General features: G+C 37.1%; 1 protein-coding gene and 1 long non-coding RNA gene across 2 annotated transcripts in view; both read left to right on the forward strand.

Moving 5' to 3' along the window:
* The window catches only part of LOC115223593 (protein Wnt-1-like), a 138,922-nt gene that overhangs the window by 26,491 nt on the left and 93,065 nt on the right, over positions 1-19,366 (forward strand). The window lies entirely within an intron of this gene.
* LOC118767584 lies at positions 8,450-18,957 on the forward strand. Its single transcript, XR_005003503.1, has 3 exons — positions 8,450-8,927; positions 11,946-11,948; positions 18,947-18,957. It is a non-coding gene; the product is annotated as an uncharacterized LOC118767584 (long non-coding RNA).

Below are 19,366 nucleotides of genomic sequence, written 5' to 3' on the forward strand. Positions count from 1 at the left end.
TCATCATCGTTTAACGTCCGTTCTCCATGCTAGCATATATATATATATATATATATATATATTGATAGATACATATATATACATGCGTACATCCATCCATCCACACACACACATATATATAATCACTTACAACCATATGGTGTTTTATAATTTGTCATTTAATGTATTCCAGTTGCTATTTGTCTTGAAATGACTACCACAGGTTTTGATTGTATCTTATGCAAGATAGTTTGTTTTCATTAAGAAAACAGTCTCTCGCATAAGATACAATCAAAACCTATGGTAATCATCTTGATGAGAAACCTCCATTTTCAAATTATCATAATTATGTTAATAATTTTATCACCACACGTCATTAGAAATGAGTTATAATCTTTTTGCTTTAAAAGTTCTGTTGTATTAATTGACTAGATATCAAGTGTTTATCAATTATTTTATCAAAAATAAATTTATAAATTGTCACCAGCCTGTTTCATATGACTTACTGAATAAACTGATGTCTGAACCTGCTTTCCGTTTGTTAGAAGTGCATTATTGCATCATTTAGTTCCTTAAAAATTGTGTTTCTGCGACGAATACTTTTTAGATTAACCTATTGCTGCCATGAGCCCCATTTGGGGATCTGCTAAAAACAGTCTCATTGCCAGTTGTATTTAAAGCGAATTGCTTATGTACATTGCATTTGCAGAGCTGTGTTTAACAATATTTAGTAATTAAAGTTTGTCATTATTAGCTCTGTCATAAATCGCAACTTTTGACTTACAAAAATATTGACTGCAAGCGTTTTTTTTTTTTGCGTTTCCCATCTATATCATACATTGCTATTTCGTACACGTTCACATTTGATACCATAGTTAAAAAAACAAACTAAAATGCTTATAATTGCAATTGAATAGAAAGGGACAAAAATGCTTTTTTTCAGCGATCCCCATTTGGAACTTTTAGCAAATTTATCATAATTTCCAAAATAACTTACATATGAAGAAAATTTTAATTCTATACATTATTTTAACTCCTAAGACACATAACAAAGCCAAAAGAAAAAAAAATCAGTTCTTATATTTTAGAAACCAGAATCCCATTTATAAACATTAGAAAGACATACAAACAAAAAAGTCTTAACCCTTTCAGGGTGGAATCATAAGTTAATTGGAATAAGTTTTTGAACTGTAGAGTAAAGATTTCAGTTTTATTGGCAAACTAATTCTAATCCTCTTCCTCTCTTCTCTAAGTATAACCTGCGAACAGTCAATCTCTCCCTTAATTATGTTCATTGCACCCGATTTCGTTCGTTCTTCAACCACATTCTTTGCTAGAAATCCATTTCTCTGTAACTCGTTTTCTGACTACGTTTTCCCATCACAATTTTCCTGCACAAATTTAATGTCACAGCATGCCATTGTCGAAAGTCTCCAGAGACTTGTCTCAAATTATTATATAAATCAGATACTTCAAGCGAAAATATATAATCTCAAATTCCCGAATATATAAGAATATAGGAACGCAGACACACACTCGTATGTGGACATACAATTTATACAAAACTTGCATAAACGATAGATACGAATAAGGTATTAGAATTAAGATTACCTTCAATTTCGTTAGAAACGGTAAATATATTTTTATTTTTTGCCTATTAGTTCAGACAAAATTCTTAAATAAAATAATTCTCAGTTCTCAATATATTGCATATTTGGTTTTAAATACTGGCACAAAGCCGACATTTTTGAGAGAGGGATTAAATCGATAAGTTCTCAAATGGTATTTATTTTGTTTACCCGAAGAAATGAAAGGCAAAATCCACTACAGCGGAATTTGAACTCAGACCGTAAAGACGGTCGAAATGCCGGCAGCATTTTACCCGGTGTGCTACCAATTCTGCCAACTAGCCGCCCAATATGCTGCATGTATTGATTTCAAATTTTGGTACAAGGCCAGAAATTTCGGTGAAGGTAGTAAAGCGATTACATCGACCCCAGTGTCCAACTGGTACTTATTTTATCGACTTCAAAAGGATGAAAGGCAAAGTCGGCATTGGCGGAATTTGAACTCAGAACGTAAAGACGAACGCAATGCCGCTAAGAATTTTGTCCGTCGCACTAACGATACTGCCTGCTCGCCATATATTGATAAATAAATTATGAAAGTTGTTACAGGTTGATACATTCCCACTGGGTTTATTTGCGCAGTGAACTCGTCTCATTTGTAATATTCTGGTTGTCCGATATGCAAAAACAAAATTAAAATTTATCCTACGAAAACTGACCTGAGTTGTTGTTAGAAACTCCGTCAACTTAACAGATGTTGTGACCAGAATATCGCCGAGTCAGTCCGAAGATACTATCTTCAATGAGAAGACGTTTTTTTATTATAAAAATGATAATAATCCTTTTTACCATAGGTACAAGGCCTGAAGTTTCAAGGGAGAGGACTAGTCAATTACATCGAACCCAGTGCTCAGCTGGTACTTATCTTATCGACCAAGAAAGGATGAAAGGCAAAGTTGACACCAGCGGAATTTTAACGCAGAACATGAAGACGAACGAAATCCCGCTAAACATTTCGCCCGGCATGCAAACGATTCTGAACAGCTGGATAACTAACTGCTTGCGGAAAGGCTCAATACCCAGCTGGATGACAAAGGGAAAGACATTGTTATGTATCAAGGCTGTTGAAAATAGTAAAATTGTATCCAACTTACGACCAATAACACGTCTTCTGCTAATGTGGAAACTATTATCACGTATTTTTGGCCGGTCAACTGTATGGATATTTAGAAAAATAATGAGTTGCGACCTATGGAATAGATCAGCGTTTAATAAACAAACTGATTATCAAAAACTACAAGTGAAGACACACAAATCTGAAGATATTATGGATTGGTTATCGTAAAGCATACGATATGATTCCCCTCACTTGGTTAACGAGGACTATGGAAATGTATGGAGTAGCAGAAAGCATAAGATGCTTTATATGGAACAGTATGGAATGTTGGAGAACTTAATTGACTGCAAGGAATCGGGTATTAAAAGTGAAAAATGGGAGAAGAATCTTCCAGTGGGACAGTGTAACCCCAATGATCTTCGTACTGAGAATCATTCCCCCGATTGAAATATTTCAGGTGACAAAGCTGGAGTCTGATCTGGGAAGTATTAATGACCTATAGGGACACCGTATTTCGTTATGCAACCATAATATACTACAAAGTGGTCTTGGAAGTGGTAAAGGAAAGCTTAATCACTTGCTATTCATGGATGACGAAATGGTTCACAAAAAGAGAGGAAGAACTGCACAGTCTAGTGTAGTCTGTGCGGATTCCCTCAAATGATATCAAGAAGGAATTTGAACTTTCAAAATGTGCTATGATGGTGGTGAGACAAGGAAAGCTTGTCAGAATAGATGTGTTTATGCCAAGTGCTGAAATGATGAAAATAATTGGACCTGAATACAGATATAAATACCTAGGAATGCTTGAGACAGATGGATTTGAGCACAATGATATAAGAGAAAAGACAAAGAAAAGGTATCTGTGGCGGTTGAGAAAATATTGTATTCAAAGTTGAATGCGGGAGACATAGTTTCGGCATTAAACACACACACAGCCGCAATGACACGGTATGGCGCTGGTATTCTGAGGTAGACAGAGGATGAGCTACAGTTGTTAGACAGGAAGTCAAGAAAGCTCCTAAAAATGCATGCAACCCATCATCCACGTGCAGAGCAGACACTGATCACCTATACATCAAGAGAGCAAATAGAGGAAGAGGACTGATAAGTGTGAGAGACTGCGTACATATCGAACTTGTGAACATACTGAGGCACCTGTCTCAAAGTAAAGAAACCTTGCTCGTGTCAGTTAGGGAAGAAATACGAAAAAGAGCATGGAGAAGCACTACACAATAAGAGTCTACACAGTCAATTCCATGTATCCACAAATGAAGTTGATGGAGAATATAGGTAGGACTGGCTGAAAAACGAACACCGAAAAGAGAGACTGAGCGCACCATACTGTGGCACAGGACTAAGCTTTAGCTACGAATTAGAGGGTCAACCTTTGGAACGAGCAAGTGTCTCCACTGTGCCGATTCTGTGATAGAGTTGACGAAGCCATTACCCATATCGTGAAAGAATGCCCCAGACCTTCTCAAAGACATTATAACGATGAGATAACGAAAGTGCTACATTGGTAACTGTTTGAAAAGTGGGAGCTGGGGAGAAGCAAGACTTGCTGTAAGCACAAAACGCAGTGAGTGATGGAGATGAAGGTCTGCAACGTCCTCTTGAATTTTCCAGTCTAAGCAGATCAGGTTTTAGAGCATAACAGACCGCACATAGTTGCAGCGGACAAGATACTTCATATGTGCTATATATTGATGTTGCGTGTCCCTTTCACCTACGAATAATCAAGAAGGAAGCCAAAAAATAGACATATACAATGTTCTTAAATAGAAAGTAGCCTGACTATGGAAAAATGAAGGTGAAGATAGTGTCAGGTATTGTTGGTAGGTCCTTGGGGGACAGTATTAGAAGGCATTGGAATAGAGTGCCAAAGTAGAGCTGCTATAAAATGTTTCCTTCCTTAGATAGATGGACAGAACAAATAGCGTGTTAACGTATGCTGCAGGTAGCTAACCTGCAACGCATGCAAGACTCCAGAAGTTCCAACAAAACTTGAGTTATTTCAATAATATAATAAACCCACCTTTTCTTACATGGACGATCTGAAGCTGTGTGCAAGGAATGACCATGAACTAGGTCAGTTAAAAACTGTTAAAAACTTTAGCAATGGCATCGGTATGGATTTTAGCCTCTATAAATGGGCTAAAGAAACTTTTGTAAGAGGCAAGCTCAGATGAACAACTACTATTGAATTAAATATCAACACTGCCATCAAGGAACTTAAGAAAATTATAAATACCTTGGACTAAATGAAGGAGATGGTATACATCATGCTACTATGAAGAAAAAAAAAAGAAATTAGTACTATTGGAGAATAAATCTTGTACTGAAAACTGAACTCAACTCTAAGAACTGCATCGATGCCATTAACACCCTAGCACTTCCACTAGTCTAGTACAGTTTTAACATCATTATCTGAAATCCTACGGCACTCCAACGTCTGGACAGGAAGACAAGATAAATATTGACATTCAAGAACATGCACCACCCTTAGGCAGATATAAAACAGTCTGTACCTACCTAGAAGCAGTGGTGGGTGAAGAATGATGCAATGAGAACTACGCTATAAGACCCCCATTATAGGAATAAGCAGGTACTTATCTACTACAGAGGACTAGATGCTGCGACTTGTATGCGAACATGAAAGCAACACAAAGTCACACTCTGTTGTCAAAGAAGCTTATAATTTGAAAGGGAACTTGGCATTAACTCTGAATTTGATGAGGAGCCTGAAACCACTGCTGGCAAGCAAGCAAATCGAATCAAGCAGACTGCAAAAAAGAAATGGCAGAAACAATTTGAGAAGCAGTAGAGCCAGAAGCCCCTCCATGAATAGTACATTCTCCGAAGCCACTTGCTGGGACACAGCAAATTAAAGGTAAACAACAGTGATAAAAATAATAATACACACAAAATAATTACTGCGCAGATGGATAAAAGGCTCAACAACGGAGTGGAAGTTCCAAAGTGGATGACCATCAGTGAAGCGGTTCTTTGCGAAAAGGATTTTGGGAAATGTAATGCAGTTGATAATTACTGGCCAGTCTCCTGCCTACCCCTGATATGCAAGTTGATGTCAGGATTAATATCTAATTTTGTATATGACTTCCTGGAAATGAATGACAAACTGCCAGTGGAAAGGAAGGGACGCCAGACGAAAAACCAAAGTACAAAGGATCAACTCCTGATAGACAGAATGGTGTTGAACGACTGTAAGAAAAGACATACTAATCTGAGTATGGCGTGGATCGGTTATATGAAAACGTATGTCATGGACTCTCTTCCTGGATTTTAGAAATCCTTGAATCAGTACAGATGTATGATAACATCTCAAATTCGATCAGATCATTGAAGAACTGGAAAATAGAGTTAACACGGCATATGGAAAATTTTTGGTGAGGGTTAACATCAAGTAAGGTATATTTCAGGGAGATAGTCTGTCGCTATTACTATTTGTGATTTGTATGATATCCCTCACACAGATATTATTGAAAGTGACATCGGAGTACACCTTGCAAAATAAAGAAATATTAAATCACTTGTTATACATGAATATTTTAAAGATCTTCGGGAAGAGTGAACATAAAATAAATGGTCTAGTTTCAACAGTGCAGATATTCAGTAAGGATATCGGGATGGAATTTGAAGAGTGTGGTATGCTTATCATAAAAAAGACAAAGTAGGGTCATCTGATGGTGTAGAACTACCCAACGGCGAGAGAATCAAGGATGTTGAGACTGATGGAAAGAAGTATCTGGGTAATTTGCTGTACCGCAAAATCAAGGACGGTGAGATGAAGGAAAGATTTAGGCGAGAATACCTCAGAAGAACCAAATTAATTATGGAAAGTAACCTCAATAGAAAGAACAAGATCAGGCTAATGAATACATAGGATGTTTCTAAAATGCAATACGGTACATGAATTGCTAGCTGGTCAAAGAACGGGCGTGAGGAAATAAATAGAAAAAACATGTAAATGATGGTATTAGACAAGAGACTGTACCCTAAAAGCGACATCGATAAACTACATATGCCTAGGTACAGGGAAGGAAGAGGCCTCATAGGGTACAAGATTTGTGTTATCAACGAGGAGAACAATATGGGATGGTACGTCAAACAGAAGATTCAACCCTTGCTAGCCCCGGTTGAAAATAGCATTACAATACCTTCTGAAAATGTGACGCATCCGAAAACGTTTAAGAAACAAGAAGGCCAAATATTAAACAACCAGAAAATTAAAACAATGTATTGGCAATACCTCAGAGAAATCGAAGAATAAGACATGACCAACACCTGAAGGTGACTAAGGAAGAGGTTACATCGAGGCCTTGATATGTAGCGCACATGAACAAGTTCTGAGGACTAATTGCACCAAATTCCAGATAAATAAGAGCAGTGAATCGACCCTTTGTAAGATGTGTGGCAATAAAAAATAAAAAAAAAACAATATCACATGTTGTGGGTAAGTGTTGCAAACTGGCCCAAAAGGAATACAAAAGGAGACACGATAACGTGGATAAATTTGCCCGTTAGAGATTGTGTGAGAAGTACGGTCTTGGAAGAACACGGAAGGGGTACGAACATGAAATGTCTAGAGTAATGAATATAAAATCTTGCGAGATTTTACAATATAATGTGACTCTCTAAAAGATGTCCGAAGACCAGACATTACTGCAGTGGATTAATGAATAAAGCAAGTGAGATTATAGCTTTTTCTATACATGGGACGCACGCGTAGGTAACAAAAGGGCTAGAAAAAGTGGAAAACGACAAGTTTCTAAAAGACCAAACTACAACAATGTGGGCAGTGAAGAGTGTAACAATCATTCAGGTAGTTTTAAGGGCACTAGGAACACTAACAACCCAGTTGAAGAAATATGTCGGAGAAATTGGAATTGACACGATCCGTAACACTCAAGTACCAAGTCTTATAATTCGTGGAAAGAGACCCTGAGAAACGCTGTGAGATCTTTGACAAGTTGTGGCCCGCTCTCACAGAATTAACCACAGCAAGTAAGATCGAGGGCTCCAAGAAGTAAAATATAACAATAATCCTTTCCACAATAGACAAGGCCTGAAATTCGGGGGTGGGATAATCGATTAAATCGTACTTAATTTATCGACCCCAAAAAGATGAAAGGCAAAGTCGACTTCGGCAAAATTTGAACTCATAACGTAACGGCAGGCCACTTAGCATTTCGCCCGGCGTGCTAATGATTCTGCCAGCTCACAGCCTTAATAATGATAACAACAACAACAGCAACAACAACATCAACATCAACAGCAATAATAATAATGATAATGGTTTCAACTTTTTCTACAAGGGCAGCCATTTTGGGGGAGGGGACGTGTCGGTTACATTCACCCCAGTACGCAACTGGTACTTAATTTATCGATACCTAAAGACATTCAAATCCCTTCATGGTCATGAACCAATACTCTGGTTACGGTTCATTGACGACGTATTCTTTGTCTGGGAAGGATCACAGGATAGTTTAATCGACTTCTTGCATTACTGTGACTGTTATGCTAGAACTATGGCTTTAAGTCCAACATACAATTTACGTTTAGTTTTTCAAACACTAGCGTTGAATTTTTGTACACGAAAGTCAAGTTTTCTGGAGGCAGAATAGTGACAGAGTTATTTTGCATGCTCACGTCATACTACATTTATCTCCACCGCCGCCCCGATCATTCACATCATCTTATTCGGTCAAATCCGAAATTCCAATTTTTGAGGATAAAACGGATTTATACTGATATCGGGGATTACTGAAAACATGTAAATGCTTTTGTACGTCATTATGTCAAACGCGGTTACAGTGAATCACGATTAAAGGAAATAGCAAATGAAATATCTAAGATTTGCAAAGATAGTCAAACCTACATGCATAATTTTAGCAAACACAATACAACATATGACATAATTCCTTTAGTGATTAACTGGCACCGACATTTCGCTGGCATTTCAGAAGTATTGCATGAAAGTTACCAGCATGTGGCGAAAAAATATCCTCGTTTCAAACAGATATATCCTCAGCCGCCTATTGTAGCCTTTAGACGGAATAAGAATATAAGATAATTATTTACCTCTATATCTGACTACAAGAAAACGAACATTGGTGTATCTGCACGCTGTACCTTAAAGAACAGCTGGAAGAGAGGTAAGCCCTGTTCATTGTGCAACAACATGAGTGAAGTGAATTCCATCAGAAATCATAACAGAAATGTTATGATTTATACAGAAGGTGGAACATGTAAATATTCCCATTTGGTGTATGCTGCAGAATGCACGAAACAACTTAATTTATGCTGGTTGTACAACAGAACAATTAAACAAAAGGTTTAATGGGCACAGATTCGACGTCAGGCACAATAACAGTAGTTCGATAGAACTTGCTGAACATTTTGTTTCAAGCGGCTGCAATTTTGAAGAAGACTTGAAAGTGCATATTTTCAGAAAATATTCTGAATCTGCTTCACTTTCACTTCTCAGAATGTATGAGGAGAAATATGTTTGCGGGTTATTAACATCACCCCCGGAGAAATGAATAAGATAACAGGAGAATATCATCAAATTTATACCAAACTGTTTGATTAAATATTCTTCTTTTCCTCTTTTTCTTTCCTTTTTTCTGTCGTCTTCTTTTTTCTGTTTTTTTTTGTCTTTTTCTGTCTTTATTTTCGCCTGTTATAAAATTGTAGCTTAAAAACTGATGATGTCATTTCATCAACGTGTGCACGCTGGTTGCTCTCGTTCATACTTTACGTTTAAATTTCTGTAATTTAGAATTTTCATCACCTCTTATTTTGAACTTGCGAAAGACAGACGTACTGTTGAAATATCGTTCAACTAATAAAATATCTTACAATCGAATCGCGCTCTTAATCTTGACTGTTTACCTTTGTGAAGAGTTACGTTAATCCTTTTTAAAATATAATAATAATAAATGTCCTGCAAACAACTTGCACATGCAAGTGCTACCAGTCAAAAACTCCGCATACCGGAAGCCAGTAAGTGTATAGGGTCATCAAGAGAGAATACACGCCGTTTCGGTGCCTACCTCTCGACGGCATCAATGCGCACCGGCCCCCCTCACTGATATGAGGCCCTGTTTCCTAGATCAACTGGTTATCAAATAAAGCTCAATATCCTTCTATCTATCGCTCATCATCTCTTTTTAACCAAATCCAGGGAGCCATTTTTGGGGAAGGGATGAGGCGAATGTCTTGACCCCAGTGGTTCACTGGTATTTGATTTAGACCCCGAAAGGATGAAAGGCATGTCCCTTAGTGGCTGACGATATGTGCATCTCTGGTCATGAGCAGAAGTAGTGGGGAGGCATCATAGCCGTTTGTTGAAAAGAATTCTTAGAGATTTGAATAATTCACCTTTGCAAACAGGGGTGGTTCGTCCAACATCCTTAAACAATCCTTATTCAGGGACCTTTTGAGTGGGATGGGCTACTCAACCAGAAGAGAATTCTAACTGAGCTCCACCTGCAAGGTCATGCGCTGTTTATCTTGATATGAGATCACCATGTCGCGCCAATATGGTTGTGATGCATGTGCCTGGTGTACCCTTATCAGACAGGTAGTCATGATAGGTATACTGGGCTTCGTATATCTTACCCCAGTGTCATTTTGATGGCATGCACTGCTCTCTCACTCAATGATGATGATGATGATGATGATGATAATAATAATAATAATAATAATAATAATAATAATAATATAATAATAATAATAATAATAATAATAATAATAATAACAATAATCATAATAATAATAATAGTAATAATAATACACGCAACAATGATACCAGATGCAGAGGAAAACAAGGCATTCTGGAGATCGATCTGGGACCAGCATAATGATGAAGCGGAGTCGCTGTATAAAATCCAAGATAGGTTAAGAAATATAGAAGTCCAAGAAGACAAAGATAACTACAGAAATGATAAAAAAATAGTTAAGAAAATTCCCAAATTGGAAGAGCCCAGGACTGGATGGAGTCCCAGGGTATTGAATGAAGAATCTGAGAGGGCTTCAAAAAGGATAGCACAACAACTAGATGAGTGCTTCCAGAAAGGAGCAGTACCCAGATGGATGACAAAGAGAAAGACATTGTTATGTGACAAACATCCTCAAAATGGAAATATTGCATACAACTTTGGACCAATAACTTGACTTCAGGTAACATAGAAATTAATGTTTCGCCGCTGAAATGCACAGACACTTGGTAAAAAATGGGATTCTACCCATTGAACAGAAAGGGTGCCGAAAAATGAGCTGGGGAACGATGGATCAGCTCTTAATTGACAATCTAATTATCAGAAACTGCAGAAAAAGTCGTATAAACGTAAGCATGCCGTGGGTTGAGTATAGCAAAATATACGCTATGATACCACACTCCTGGATGATAAGAACAATGGAAATGTATGTAGGAGCAGATAATATGAGATACCATATAGGGAACAGCATGAATTACTAGGGTATGGAATTGACAGCAGCGAAGTAGAGGTGAAAATTAAGAGAGGAATCTTCCAGTGGGAGGGTGAATGATCCCTTTTAGTGAAATACTACAGAAACTAAAGTTGGGGTATGATCTGGGAATAGGTAAAGGAAAACTAAACCACTTGCTATTCATGAACGACCTGAAGCTATTTGCAAAAAACTGAGGCAGAACTGGACAGCCTAGTCCAGTCTGCGGATTATCTCCAGTGATATCGAGATGTAGTTTGGCCTATCAAAATGTGCTACGATGGTGATGAGACGAGGACAGCTTACCAGGACAGAAGGCATATGGTTTCCAAGTGGGGAAATGATTAAAGCAATTTGACCTCAATCTAGCTATAAATATCTGGGAATACTTCAGGCAGATGGAATCAAAGACCACAACATGAAGAAAAAGACAAAAAAGAGAGTACATGCAGCGAGTGAGAAAAATATTGGCTTCAAACCTGGATGCCAGAAACATAATTTCGTCAATAATTTTTTTTATATATTTTCCGAAATAAACTTGCGCGCAGTTGCAGTAGTTCGGTATGGCGCTGGAATCTTGAAGTAGACAGAGGAGAAGCTAAAGATAGACAGGAAGTCAAGAAAACTTCCAACGATGCATGGAACCCATCATCCACTGATCGCCTATACATGAAGAGAGCAAATGGAGGAATGGGACTGATAAGTGTGGAAGACTGTTTGCGTATCGAACTCGAGAGCTTAGTGAGATACCAAGATCAAAGTAAGGAAACCTTGCTAGGGACGAGGGAGTATTGGGAACAGACAAAAATGAGAAAGGACTAAAGAATCAATTCCGTATAGCCACAACAGATGCTGCTGGATAATATAGGTAGGATTGTCTGATGGGAGGAAGCCTAGGACACTATACTGGTAGTGCAAGACCAAGCTGTGACCACGAACTAGCGGGCCAACCTTAGGAATGAGCAAGTGTCTCTGCTGTACCGCATATGCAATAGAGTGGATGAAACCATTGTTCATATCACGAACGAATACCTTGGACTTGCCCCAAACGACTACATGTTGTGGCGACAGGATAACGTAGTGAAAGCGCCACATTGGAAACCGTGCGAAAAGTGGCGGCTTAAGAGAGGCAAGACGTGGTATGAGCACAAACCACAGAGTGGAAAAGTTGGAGACTAGCAAAATCCTCTGAGAATCCCAATCCAATCTGGTCAGGTACTAGAGCATAATAGATCGACCTAGTTGTGATGGACAAGGTTCACCACTTATGCTATCAAGTTTATGTTACATGCCCCTTTAACCCACGAATAGTCATGAAGGAAAGCGAAAAGATAGATAAATAGAAACCTCTTAAGTACGAAATAGCCAGGCAATGGAAAATGAAGATGAAGATGGTTCCAATTATTATTGTGTCCTTGGGAACAGTATTAGAAGGTATCAAGGGGAATATAAAGGATATTGGAATAGTGTGCTCAGTAGAACTGTTAGAAATGATTTGCCTCTTAGGCACGGCAGAATAATCAGGAAAATATTTGATAACTGAAAAGAATGGATAGCAAGATACCGTCGGCTGAAGGTAACAAGGATGCTACGCATGCAAAACTGGAGAAGCTCCAACAAAACCCATGATAAAGAGAAAAAAAATAATAGACTCGACAACATTACCGCGAGCCGCAAATGCCGAATGTGTGGTCAGAGAGGAGAACTGGTTTGGCACATCGTTAGCGAAGCCCGAAATTGGCACAAATCACAAAAAAAAACGACGGATTTATATGGTAAGAATGATCTACTGGAAGCTTCGTGGAAATCACGGCCTACAAGGAGCAAAGACGTAGTATGAGAAAACACCAAAAGGAGTCACCAAGAGTGAAGATTGCAAAATCCTGTGGAATACAATGATTCACTGCGATCACCTGACTTGACATCGGAAACCGGACTTTGTCGTGGTGAATAAAAAAGAAAGAAATTGAATTATAATCAACATAGTATGCCCGGGTGGCAACAGGGTTAAAGAGAAATAAGAAAACCTGAACAACTATGACGATTTGAAGTAGGAAATAGGAAGGCAGTCGTCAATGAAGAGATTACACGTGATAACAATAGTAATTTGCGCACTTGGAAGTATCAACATTCAACTACCCACATGGCTCAAAAAGATTGGTACAAATCTAGAGATAGAACACCTATAAAAATCAGTAACGTTTGGAACTGCAAAAATTCTTCGCAGGGTTCTTGAAATATGACCAGTAAACAATCATCAATTTAGTCTACTGGCTGTGGACAGCTGACACTTTCCATCAAACCCAGCACCACTTTCTAATCAGAATAGATCTTGAAATAGAAATAGAAATTAGCAAAATGTGGAACTTGAAGACTAAAACAATACCTGTAGTCATAGGTGCCCTGGGAATGATAGCAAAAGGGGTTGATTGCTACCTAGCTTAGATACCAGGAAATACTAAAATGGCAGAAATTCAGAAGATAGTGCTCATCGGAACTGCCCATACCACGCAAAATACTTTCTATGTAATCTCAAGGTTTAAAACAAACACAATTTTCTTATGGTTTCTTAAACATTCACTAGAACAACGCTATGTACAAAACCAAATATAAAGCACCCTAGGCATAACACCAACATGAACTTCTAACTTGTTGTCTCTTGAGGTCTCTGGGTGAGACTTGGATCCAACTTGTATAAATATAAAGCAAAAGTCAAACATAAAATAATAATAATAATAATAATGGATGATTGCCTGCAGCAAGGTTACGCCCTTGCCTAGATGATAAGTGGACAAACGCTGCTATATCTCAAGCATTCCTTGAAAGGGAACTTGGCTTCAAATTTTCGACCTAAGATCTATCTATCACTAATGTGGAAGCTGATGACCGGTATCTTGGCCGAACAGTCATAAAACCATCTGGAAAGTAACAATCTACTTCCAGAAGAACAGTAAGACCGCAGGAAACAAATTAGGACAACAAAATATCACTTATTAGTTGATAAAATAATAATTAGAAATTGTAGACAGATTGACAGGACTCCCATACTTCCTCCATACTTTTCTCGACCATCGTCATCATCAACACTGTCTCTGCTTTCACCACAATCACCGTCACAACTACGATCATCACAATCACTTTCTTTATACAGTTGAAAATCCATTATCCGATACTCATGGGACCGAGATTATTGCAGATATTTGATTTTTCTTATTTCGGTGTGCTTTATTTTAAAAAAATTACAACACGGAACAGTTTGAGGATAGAAACCAGGTCTAAACACAATAGCCTATAGACATACTCTGAATGTAGTTCTATATAAATCTTTAATAATTTTTTTATACTTAAGACCATCAGAAATGTTAAAATATCGGGTTATGATTCTTGGTGTTGCTTCAGTGCATGTCCTGACATATGACTATTTGGAATTTTGTTTTACTGGTGGTGGTGTGGGGAGGGGTCGTCCACGTTTGTATTTTATCTGGTGGAGTTATGGCATTTTGCCTTTTGTTTTAGGGCCTTTATATTGACCATACTTGTTACTCTCTGTGTTCCATCATTTTTATTCGTTGACAGTGATTCAGCAGGAGAAACTGGAGGCTGGTTTTTGTGTGAGTATGCTCTTGCCAGAAGTTTCAGCTGTTGGTGTTGTTATTGATGTTGTGACTTTGGCGTGGGCAGTAAATCGACTTTAGTTGCTTTTTACACAGGGATAGAACGTTTTCTAGTGTTTTGTGCTCCCACACAAGTAACACCTGACCTTCCTACCTCCTATCACAATATTTATAATTTTTTTTCTTGACTTCAAGAATCTGAAGGGCTGTAGAGGAAGGAAGTACAAAGAATGCACGAGATTTACTTTAAGTAAAACTATGAAATCAGCATTCACAACAAAGAAAAATAAAGAAATTATAAATGGTATCAAGCTCCATTTAACCACATCAATTTTACCACTCTCACCAACCTTTTAAAGAATTAAATGATTAGTAAAATCATCCTTTCAAATTTCAATGTACTCTTCTTCGGATGGTTTGAGCTTGAGTATCAAGCTTTTTGCAAAATTACCTTAGGTGTAATAGCCGGGAAATGACAAGGTCTACCGGCGCGAAAATCTTGATACTCAAGCTCAAACCATCCAGAAGATTCAGCAGGCCTTTGGTTATGATGCCATGAGCAAAACTTAGGTCAAAGAGTGGCACAACTGCTTGAAACATGGTAGCACCTCAGTGGAGAGCGAGGCACGCTCAGGCAGACCATCCACAAGTCGAAACGAGAGGCCGATTGAGAAGGTTCGGAGAATAGTCGTGGAAGACCGTCATGTCGGCAAGATTCGTCTTCAAGGTGCTAACAGAGCAGTAACAGCAACTTCTTGGAAATCACTCAGGACAACCTGGACTGTGCAAACCATGACGCAGACTTTACGAAGACCATCTTCACTAGTGATAAGATATAGGTTTATGTCTCTGCTGGATGCGTTCGGCCGGCTTGCATGAAAGCGAAAATCTGACGTGCACGCACTGCATGTCTGTACAGACGCGGTCTACTGCTACGAACATTTTCGCTCATGCACAAAAAAGATAGTGTCATCTTTCACCCAAGGGATTTTGCCCACGGGGTATTAGTTTGGGCTGGAAAAATGAAGTCAAGTACTGTTTGAATGCGCCTCGTAGATGGTGAGTCTACAGATATATCAGTCGATATCCAGATAGAGATATACAAAGAGAGTGCAAAGAAATGAAAATTGGTAAATAATTTGGATTGTAACATGGTGGTGGTTGGAACGAAAAAAGCATAGTTTGTTTTAATAAATATATACTTTTTACGTTTTACCTGTTTAAGTCATTAGTATGCGGTCATGATAGGACACCGCCTTGAAGACTTTTTATTCGAACGAATCGATAGTACTTATGTTCTTAACCGAGGTGCTACGTTACGGCGACGTGAACACATCAAGATAAATAAAGCAGTGGTGGGAGAAATAAATACAGAACAGTCAGAAAAACGCTCGCGCACGCACACACTAATACACTCATATATATTATACTCATATATAGCTACACACACACATACGACGAGTTTCTTTCGATTTCCATCTATTAAATCCACTCACAACGTTTTAATTGGACCCAAGCAGAAGTATGTGACATTCGTTCCAGGGTCCGCGCAATAGAACTGCACCCGGAACATGTGGTTGGAAAACAAACTTCTTACTACACTACACAGCCACTCCAAGGCCTATATATGACTAAGTTTTATCTTTTTTTCTTTGTCTTTTATTTCCTTAAACTATAAATCACGCGATATCTGCCAATTCACCACAAGAAGGTAAATAAGCAATACCTTCCAAGTTCATTTCGATTATACTTTAAAGTAAAATTTTTATTAAATATCAGATTTCAAAAGAATTTGTTGAAATTCTTCGCTTATTTGAAGACATTGCGAAATCTCTAATTGTCCCACTAGTTTAGATTAATCCTAGAAAATATTTTTTCAAGACTGTTCCCGATCTCTTAGATAAAGTCGTTTTTTAAAATAATTTGAACTGCACATATAAATCACCAAAGAAATATAATTTTGAATATTAAACTAGTGATTGAAATGTCAATTAACGAAGATGTATTTCAGTATAATTGTGAATAGCACTAATTTATAAGAGCTAATTATTTTAAATTCTTATAATACAAATTAGGAAAATTTAGTGTAATATTCATATTATCTCACAGTTAACTAAGAATAAATCATTTGCAGGTGAATGAAATGCACTAATCTTTTTCCTACTAAAGAACTATCTTTCGAAAAGACGTTCGAGCTTATCTTCGAAGAGACGCTGGAGCTTATCTACTTTATCTTTATCTAAAGTGTCTTTTCGAAGTGGATTTGCTTAGGCTCCTCTTAATTGAGAATATCTATTGTGGTTGTGCAATTTTCTTATATAATTTCTTGAATGATACGCAAGTTTAAACGTATGATCATTGGAGTGCATTTCCTAAGAATGAAATCATAACTGCAGTTGCGTTTTTGATAATGGAGATGTACAGAGCAACGTTCTACTTACAATGTTGTTTCTCCAGGGTGAGAGTCGATTCAAATTCTTCTTATATTTTGCTTCAAACTGCTTAAATAACCTCCTGAAAGCTGGAGTATGGCCAAATATAATTTGACATAATTTCTTCGCAGTTGAGGCGGGATCAATTTAAAAGCTTGATGTATAACGTTTTAGCCAATGATGTACACCAGTCTGAACTTCTGTACTATCCTCAATGAGGAAAATTATCCTGGTCCTCTCAAACAAATCGACTAATCGCTTTTAGTTCCAAAATCATAAAGTTAATATGGTAGTCAACTATCTCTTTTATTATCCTTAATATCTTGTGATCGAAGTTAAAAGCAATGTTGTTGCTACTGATATTGTCAACAACTTCTATAATATGCCTTTCTGTATAGCAAAATTCTGTACATATGGGCTTTTGTAGCTTTTCATCTCGTGCGAAGAATGTTTTATATCAGAGCATTCATTTGCAGTTTATGCCCACGGAGCTCAATAAGGAAACCACAATTCCGCAAACCACAAAATAATTCACGTTATTAGCTGAAAATAATATCTTACCATGATGGTGATCGACAATAAATAAGCAATTAAGATCTGACTCCTCCAATGTTAATAGTTTATTTATATTTCAAATGTAAATAAAGATAAAGTCTGCTAAAGAATTTTATCGTATGATGGACATTTACAACACATATAGATATAAATTGTACACTTTATATAAGTAGTTATAAATATGTTATATTAGGATGAAACAGAATATTTTTTATTCTGTTCGTAAAACAATGGAGATATAACATTTATAAAAATCACATTAAATGCATTAATTAATTTTTTCAAAGTTAAATTTAATTTGGAGGTTTACTTCATGTGTAACTGCAAGTTAGTGATTATCTTTCATTATTGACTGAAAAAACTTCGTATCCAAACATTTCTCAAAACTTTAAAATATTTGACTTTATCTCATAAGTAAGAATTCACTCAATATTGAGTATTCTGTACTTAGAATGCTTCCATATCCGCATTTGCCCATGTAACCGGATAACCTTTTTCTAAAATAGCATTCAGAAAAAAATATCATTGCAAAAAGTCTTTTAAAAGCAGTGTCAGGCCTGGTGCTTCAGAGTTTTAAATTCTCTTTTAAATACGTTTTCCAAGGTACAGATTTGTTTAACTAAGCCTACAACAATATCTAAATACAGTTTCTCACTCTAAAGAGAAAAAAAATTTTAATACTCATACTTGTGTATCTGCCATAAGCTTTAGTAAATTCCTCTTCCAAATAAACATTTTATATAGTAAAACCTGTTGTATTCTGTGGCTATACCCCCTTGAAAAAATTTGGTCGATGATCAAATCTAAGGAATGTGTAGTTTCGGCTATGAATAGTGTACAAAACAAAACTAAAGTGCTCAAATACAAAAGGGAAAAATGGCTCGATAAAGCTCATCACCAGAGAAAATTCTATCAAATTAGGTAACCATATAACTGACCCACAGTTTATGTTCCTATGATAGTATTAGAAATCATCATCAACTGCAGCATATTCATCATTTGGGTGAAGGCGTCGGAATAAAATCCGTTTGAGCCTTATTGCATTCAATCATAAAGTTACGAAGTGGGTTAAAATTTGTCTTTAATTCAACCTAGTGCCAATCAGTCACAGAGAATCAATTGACTCATCTTATACGTCACAGAAAATAATGGCAATTACTAGATATCATTATTATCATTTGACAGAATCGGAAGAGTATCAAATAAAATGCCTTGTGTTTATTTTAGTTCAACTTACACCAGGTCTATATTGCAGTTCATTCTTTCTTGTGCTGATATAAGAAATATCTAATATTATTTTTATAACGCTCAACCTATTGTCTTCTATCTCCACATCATCTCGCAAATATCAGAAACAGATAAAATAAGTATTTGTCAAACTCTAAGATCATTTCTCCAAATAAAATGTGTGGTCTCAGCCGTGAGTCATTTGCACACAAAAAAGGGTATTCAAATTCTGGTTTCTTATGTTTCTGGTAAAGGAGGTAGAGATTGTACCTACAAGCATTTACCTAAAATTCTATTTAAAAAATTCTCTTGCGCTCAGACATAAAAATGCTTGAAAAAACATTCGGTATTCCATGAAGCAAACGAGTCGACCTGCTA

This window comes from Octopus sinensis, linkage group LG23, assembly GCF_006345805.1.
Source record: "Octopus sinensis linkage group LG23, ASM634580v1, whole genome shotgun sequence".
NCBI classification, from domain to species: Eukaryota; Metazoa; Mollusca; class Cephalopoda; order Octopoda; family Octopodidae; genus Octopus; species Octopus sinensis.